We start from the raw sequence: 8,707 nt of genomic DNA, 5'->3' as shown, positions 1-8,707 counted from the left end.
AGGGGGGGGAGGGGGCGGAGGGGGAGGGGGCGGGGGGGGCTGAGAGGAACTGGAGAATCGTGGACAAATAGCAGCCAGGTGCCCAAAGCCGTGACACCTCAGGCACTGGCCTGGCTGTCCTGTGACTACCATGCTTTGGGTAATGCTGCCAGCATCTGTCACGATCTCAATCACTGCAGGGAGAGTCATAGGGTCTGCCACAGCCACACGAACTCGGGGGGCTCCTGCCGTAGTAACCGCGTCGGCGAAAGTGTCATGCATAACCCAGCCAAAGTGGGAGCCCAGGTCCCTGACAATCGGTCGCAGCTCAGCAGCAAGGCCTAGAAATACTAGCGTCACTTGGTGGCAAGGTATGCAGAAACGAGCATCAAAATCCGCTGCACTGAATCCACGGTACCAAGGGACTATCATAATGATCTTTCCATCCACAGATGTGGGGGAACCAGCAATCAGGTTGCTCGCAGCTTTCGCAGTGGAGAGTTTAAGCTAGAAGATGCCCCTTCCCATAAGGGCCACCTCCTCAATGTGGCTGTCCTCTAGCATGAGAGTGGACTGGAGCCAGTCCCTGATGGCTGATCTGGAAGGGGAATGTCCAATGACTCTGCCATAGACAGAGGTAAGGGCAAAGTCATTGGCAACCTCCCATACCCGAGACGATTGTTGCTCTATCAAGATAATGCGGTAGGCATCTGGAGAGGGAGGGTCCGACTGGGCCTCTCGTTCCAGGCAGGGAGCCGCCATACTGCCAAGACAAACTACGAGACCTCCGATGAAGAAGAGGCAGCCACCCAAAAAAGGGGGGGGGATAGACGAGGGGGTGGAGCCTGGGTGTGATGAAGAAGGGTGAGGCCATACAGAACGAAGCGAGTCGGGTGGGGGAAGCGGAGGCGCAGGCGAGGGCGGAGGTGGAGGGCGGGAAGGTTGGAGGGCGGAGGGCGGAGGCGGGAGTGGAGGCGGGGGTCGAAGGTGAGGGGGAGGGATGGCGGTGGAAGCGAGGGCGGGAGGCCGGGAGGCGGAGGGGGCAGGGGTGGAGAGCGAGGGTGGGGGCGGAGGATGGAGGGCAGGGGGGTGAAGAGGCGAGGGCGAGGGATGGCTGGGGTGGGGCGGAAGGGCGGGAGGGGGCAGGGCGGAAGGGCGGGAGGGGCGAGGGGGCAGGGCGAAAGGGCGGGAGGGGCGAGGGGCGGGCGGGTGGGAGCGTGGCGAGGGGCGGGGAAGGCATTGCGAAGGGCAGGGGAGGGCATAGCGAGGGGGCGAGGGGAGGGCGGAGGGCGTAGCATGGCGAGGGGCAGGGGAGGGCGTAGCGAGGGGGCGAGGTGGGGAGGGCATAGCGTGGCAAGGGGCGGGGGAGGGCGTAGCATGGCGAGGGGAAGGTGGGGAGCATGGCGAGGGGCAGGGGAGGGCGTAGCAAAGGGGCGAGGTGAGGCAGAGGGGCGAGGCAAGGGGGGCGGAGGGTGCAGTGAGGAGTGAGACGGGAGGCCGGGGGGTGAGGCAAGGGGCGGGGTGAGAGGAGAGGCGAGGGTCGAGGGCGGAGAGGTGAGGGGGTGAGGGCGGCTGAGGCGGGGGTGAGCAAGGGAGGTAGAGGCTGCAGGAGGGAGGGAGAGGGCTCGCAGGAGCAACCTTTCACTAACCTACGAGAAGATATTTATGTACTTTATTAGCTTCAGAGCTTGTATAGTATTGTGATGTTCTATTAAGTACTTGAAAAATATTATACCTTCATGTAAAGTACTTTGTATGAAACAAGGGATCTTTTGGGTGGTGGGATCTATGTGTGCTTGCATATTTAGCCTCCAACTCTAAGTGAACCTAGTACTTGTTGGAGACATCCTTGAATGGTGCCATGAGTAAGGGAGTTAAGAGGAGGCATAGAGAAGGAGCAAGTGTGGAGAAGCAAGCTCAAAGGAGCCTCACATAAGAAGGGGGAGGGCAAGGAAAAGGACGGATGGATGAGGGAGGGCCAAAAGATTAAGAGGAGGGATAAAGGGGGAGGACCAGTATGGATGGAGAAGGGAAGGGGGGAGCACTAGCAAGTGTGGAGGGGGAGGAGTAGGCATGGAGGAAGAGGGAGGGAGGAGCAAGATAGAGCGGGGAGGGGAAGAAGTCGTGGAGGAGGAGGGAGAGGGAGGGAGAAGCAGGAGGAGGAGGAGGGAAGAGGGAGGAGGGAGTGAGGAGGAGGAAGAAGTAGGAGGAGGAGGGAGAAGTTGGAGGAGGAGGGAAGGGGGAGGAGGGAGTGAGGAGGGGGAGGGGGGAGGGGGAGGGAGGGAGGGAGGGAGGGAAGGAAGAGAGAGGACGGAGGGAATTCAAAATTTGAGTTTCAAATTTTGAATTTTGCTGGCTCTCACCTAAGAGTAAGAGTGGTGTAAGAGGTGTAAGAGGTGGGGTTACTCGTGGCGATAACCCAAGTAGGTGAATGGGGGTTATGACTTTTTGGACCCTACCATGTCCCTTTCATTAGGACTAATCCATTTCTTAATCTATTCCTCTTTTGAGATAGCATTTCTATCATAATGTGGTCGCGGCTATGCTGCAGTTGTGGGCACATGTGATTTTGTGTTTTGGATGGGAAAAGGGAGGAAAAAGAGAAAGGAAAAGAGAAGGAGAAGAAAAGAAAGAAGAGAAGAAGAACTCCAGGATTGCAAAGACAAGCTTGAAGACATGAAACAATCTTTGGCAGTATATGCCTTCAGCATTGACGAGCTTATAAGGGAATGTAGAATCTTAAAGGACCAACTTGCTATCGCTCAAGAGGCCAATACTTCACACACAAGCACAAGTCTTGGACCAATGGTCCAATACCACTGAAGACATCCCTCTACAGGCAAAGGTCAACTTGCAAATGAGAAAGCTTAAGGAGGCATATACAACCATCTACCAGCAATACAAAGAAAAAATGAATGAGATGCACTCCCAAAAGATAATCTTCTCCAAGCTTGAACTCCAATTACTAATGCACAACAATGAGGCATTGGAAGAAAACATCAATGAAGCCCCGCTACAATGCACAATGGTGTTGTACCAAGAGCTTGTGGCTACTCTACAAGTGGAAGATCACCTCAACACACGCGTGCTTATCCAATGGAAGCACCTCCAAATCAAGATCATATTTTCTCATCCAACAATCAAATCCAACAATCAAATGGGAAAATTCCATAGGGACCAAAACCCTATGCATAATTTTCCAAGACTTGTCCGAAGATGAGAAAAATATATTTTGCCTGTCCACGTGTGTTTGCAATCTTCATGGTCACCACATCTAGACCTTTAAAAAAAATGTTCAAGACACACTTCTGGAAGCTGCTCCATCCATTTAGCCGCATCTCCCACAAAACCTTTGATTGGTATTGCATCATGAACAATGCCCTCAAGATCGACATCCTGCAAGGGATGGATTGTGAACAAGAAGGGGGGCATGTTAACTGCCACCACGATTAATAGTTCATGTACTATGTTAAGCAAGCGGAGATGTAGGAGAGAGCATGAGGATTAGTATGTGACATTTGCCTTGGAGCTGAATGGGTCCAAGTGGTTGTAAAATGAGAATGAGAGAGGTACATGAAAGTACAAGGGTTAGCCCTCCCTTTAAAAGGCAGAATGTATATAAGGCCAAAAGTTTGACTTTGGTCTTCATTGTGTACTTGCAAGTTTTGGAATAGAAGCTCTCTCTTTTCTTTCATTCTCTTGCATTGAGTCTTCTTGCTTCCTCTTGCTAAGTTGTCTTGTGATTGCCACTCTGTCTCTTCCCCACTCTTCCCTCCCCCTTGCTCTCATCCCTTTCTTCCCTCTCCTCTTCCCACTCCTCTCTCTTCTCCCCCTCATGGAATCACTTGCACACAATCTGGTAGACGCTTGGGTGACACAAGTAGGAGGCTTGCACATATGATGCTCCCACAAGGAGTTGTTTCAAAGTAGAGGCATCAACGGCATTCTTCCAAGATCCCCATGACACGTGAGTCACCACTCGAACTACAAAGTTATGCACAAGCTTGATGGTGTATAGGGTTGGTCTATAAGCTCATTGGTCTACAACCATGCTAGTTAAAGTTAATGGACTCTAATGACCCGTAGTTTCACATCGTGAATTATTTGAGACCAGTTAGTACGCTCAAAAAGGGGCATCAAACACAAGCAAAATTATGCACAGATTTGATTGTCTACAAGCTCATTGGTCTACAACCATGATGGCCAAAATCGTTAGACTCTAATGACCCACAATTTCCTATCATGAGAGTAAAGCTAAGTATTCTTTGATATGCAACTCAAAAAGGCATTTTCCACCCTTGACCTTCAGCCTCATCCTCAAGCTCATCTTCCACCATCATCCTCAAGGTAGTCTTCCACCCACGTGCTTTCGCAACCATGTAAGTACAAGTTTGAAGTGTTGCACTTACATGCATGTAGGCTGAACTCCTCATCTTGTGTTTTATTTTTAGGCTCATGCCTCTTATCCCTCCTCCTTAGATTCAAACCCACATGCTCCCTATCTTTTCAATTCTTTGTCTAAAAATGGAACTCTAATCTATCTAGATTCATAAGTAAAGCTAATTCTTCCTTACAATCTTAAATATATAAAGGAAGATTTGGAATATCTTGATCCCAAATTTTTCTTTCACTCAATAGTTCTAGACTCTATACAAACGATCATAGGCATTACTAGTATTTCTAGTACTTGCACTAATTTTTGATCGATGTAGTTATGATTTGATCTAGGATAAAAAGGGATGCATACATCATGACTTAGTCAATTTAATTATATAATTAGTTCAAAAAAAAAACTAACTTTACATTCACAATGCTAAGCTAACTCTAAGGCTACTTTCTCTTTAAGTGACTTATCCATTCTCTATACATGTTCACACTACCACTACATGGAGGATTTGTTAGATTACGAGTAGTGTGGTATGAATTGACACTTGGGGCAATTTTCCCATCTAGTTAGGAGTTTTTCTCCCCAAAGTTTAGTCTTTGGGTTAGAGTGCCTATGTAGAGGATATACATCCTCATTTTTCTCTTTCTTTGTGTAACACATATTCATGGAATATGACCATTTTTGTGTGGTTTGCCATTCACTGTATCCAATAGACATTGTGGGCTATAGCTTTGTCAAGTGAATTAAATGAGGTTATAGCTATCATAGCTTGAGTCATTCTTAGCTTCCTCATCACCTAAGAGAATTGAGGTCTTCATAGGGACTTGCTTTGCTCCTATAAGCCAAATTTGGAGAGCGTATAGACAAAATATTTATGGAAGCTTCATGTTTTTTCTAAGAGATTTGGTAAGCTTGGCAACATATTATTTATTTTTTATGAATACCACTAATATTTTGGAACCATAAATAAAAATGTCACTATTTACTTTTTTGGTCAAGGTCCAAACACTCTCTCTCAAGCCTTAGATAGAGATCAAGGAGAAAAGACTCCTTATAGTTGCTCAAAGACACATAGTCTTCAAGCCATTGAGAGGATTGATTAGAGGTTAATTGACATATATTCAAGCAAATAAATAATACAAACACTAACTGAGAAAGAAAATCTAGAAACACCAATGGATGTACACAATCTCCCATTGTAGAGCTAAAAACCTCTACCTTTGGTAATTATTGGAAACCAACTTTTAGCCCTTGGTTGGTCTAGCCAAGGTGAACTAGATCATTATGGACGTGATTGCACACCGTTTAAGGTAAGGTCTAGATCCCATCACTAGCCTCATCTGGCCTCTAATGAACCCAAATTTCCTTCCATTTGGCTATAAATATAAAGAATATAGGTTCAAAAAAATAAAGAATATAGGGCTAAAGCCCATCATTACCCTCATCTAGCCTCTAATGAACCCAAATTCTCTTACCCGTTTTATAAAAAATATAAATAATATAGGTTCTTGGATCTAGTTTGCAAAAGCTTCTTGATTTTATTATTTGAAGCTTATACAATTTTAGAAAGCAAGTATTGCACAAAATACACAACACAAGATAGATGAATAGATAGACAATACAGAGTTCTCTACCTTTTATCTTCTTTGTTTGTTCTTTAGTGAAGAATTACAAGGCTTCATACTGTAAGGAGATATGATAAAAGCTAAGTTAAGTATTACAAGCAAGCATCATTACCTCAAGCGGAACATTGTTAAACAAGAATGGAAGACCAAGAGCAAAGGCAAGCGCACCCTATAGGATATAAAGTTATACTACTCAACATGTGGTGTTTGTGAAGCATGTACAAGATGGAATGAAAGACTAAGATCAAATGCAAGCTACGCATAAGGGACATGGCGCCATAGCCCTAACAAGGAAAAGTAGACAATGACATAAGATTGAGTGAACAAGGAGGCACGAGATGGCTTGTGGTGATTCTAACATGTGTGATATCACACAAGGCCCTTGTTTAGATTGTAAGTAGCCTATGTTAGCAAGCTTGAGCCAAATAATTTTAAGAGACTCAAGAAGACCAACTAAGAGAGCTCTCTAAAGAGATTTGGGAATTCAAGTTGAGCTCTATCAAAAGGGTAGCACAAGATGCTAAATGCAAGGATTCTACCACAAGTAAGAAAGAGCCCACTCAAAAGCTGCAGGACATGATGAGGACCCAAGCATCACTCCAAGCCATGATTAAGGTAATGTGAGTCAAACTTGGGTAGGTCTCAACCTAGCTAAACCTATGTCGTAAGCTAGGAAACACAAGTAAAGATGATGTCAACACCAAGAATCAAAGTGAAATTCCAAGGTTTCTAAGGATTGGAGGATGAAGACCCTTTTACTCATATCCAAAGCTTCTATTTGGTGTGCCATCAATGGGTGCAAGAATAAGGAAAATTTCACGGACTACTCTCTTTACACTCTACATTAAATTGCATCGTGCTAGTAGAACCTATTTTTGATTGGCTACTTGTAGGATTGACACTCAATGAAAGATGCTTTCTTATGGCAATTTCATCAAGGAAATTTAAAAAAAGGTTTTTCAAAATAATTTAAATAAATAGAAATAGAAGAATATATATTTTTAATAAGATTTTGTGATTTGAATGTAGGCACTTGCCAATCAATTAAGCATGGAGCTTGGAAACGAAAAATTTATATTCTATCTTATGGGGAGATATGTTTGCCGGATCCACCAACCAATACATGTGGAAAATAAAAAGCATGATGCAGAATCTAGTAGTAAGAGATGGCTTTTGGTGACTTACGTCATTGTGACATAACATTCATTGAATGCCTACTATGTTATCTCATGTGATGGTTCATATGGGCTTATAATTAGTGGTATGATTATGGATGTGAATATGAGTGGAGTTAATGATTGTAAATATCATGTGTATGAACTGTAAATACCTTGGTATGGGATAGAGGAGTGCAATATTGGGAGATAAAGATGAGTCATGCAATTAAAGTGGGCCAAATGTCTACATAGACTCAGTTAGGCACTAAAATAATATCAAGACTAAGAGCTAATCATGTGGAAGGAAAGTGGAGGAGTGTGGGATTGAGAGGAATCCTTCTAGAATTCCTATGTGCAACATATACAATGTATACTTGCAAACTGATTCACATACATCATTGTTCCATGTTGTATGAGAAAGTGAAATCTTCAAAGTAATTGCGAGCACTAGGAATCCATTCTATGATGAGCAACTACTTTTGTTTGGCCATCTAATAATAGCTACATTTCCTTAATAGAGCTTGGAACATGAGTGGCTTGCATGCATGTTGAGTAGCACGGAGACATGCCATGAACTATCTAAGCAAAGAAAAGCCTGTCCAAAGTAATGGTGGGAATTCAACAGGCCGCAATATATTTTATAGCTTTGCATAGAGGAGGAAAATGGCTACCCACCATAGTAAGTAGTCTCAAGTAAAGATGGCTAGGAAACGGCTTTTACTAAACCTAATACTAGCCCCAAGTGCACCACCACCACCTTTAATCCCTTCTTTCTTCCCCTCTTCAATGTAAATAAGCTTTCCCTTTTGCCTCATTCCCTTCTCGACTTTCATCAATATATTTTCCTTCCTCATCACCATCGTTTAGTTTATCTTCACTCAAAAGGACCACTTCAGTGACATGAAATCTCTTTGTCAGTCTTCTCCACTGATTCCCTCTCCTCTATGTTTGGCTAGTCTTTTTTTTTCCTCTTGTTTATCAACCACTTCCTTCTTTTGCTTTGAGAATAGTGGCTTTGAACTCCTTTTCATAGGTTTCATGATGCTTGCTTTGCACTTTCCCCAACCATCCTACTACATAGCTTTAGACATCTTCGTTCTTAGTTGAGTACATGTTGCTCTGCACAATAGCACTATACCCCTTGTCCTTTGGGGACCCTAGCTTCCTCTCATCTTTTCTTTTTCGATGCAAGTCATGACTTACTTTGTTCTGACACCATCAGTATAGTAACATCTCAATCTATGTATTCCATAAGCACATAAATAATGGATTGAAGTGGGTACAAGTTTCCTACCCCTGTGAGTGCTTTTGAAAATGATTTGGTAGTGGCATCATATGCAGTCCACTCCTCACTTGTTGCATGTAGTGAATGCTTCCTTTTTTTGAGTGGAGCCATAGAAGTGAAGTTTTTGGGGCGAGAGAGGGTGCCACAACCCACCCCCCAAATCACCTTGGAATGGCCTTCAATCTTTGATTCATATTGCTTAGTTTGGCAAGTTCCTTTGTGGCCGAGGGTTAATAGCTAGACCTTAACAAAGGCTCACACTCCATGCATAAAA

The sequence above is a fragment of the Dipteris shenzhenensis genome, chromosome 18 (genome assembly GCF_047967505.1).
Source record: "Dipteris shenzhenensis isolate YYH24624 ecotype China chromosome 18, Dip_SZ_1.0, whole genome shotgun sequence".
Classification (NCBI taxonomy): domain Eukaryota; kingdom Viridiplantae; phylum Streptophyta; class Polypodiopsida; order Gleicheniales; family Dipteridaceae; genus Dipteris; species Dipteris shenzhenensis.
The sequence above is the reverse complement of the archived record's forward strand: the minus strand, read 5'-3'. Positions refer to the sequence as shown.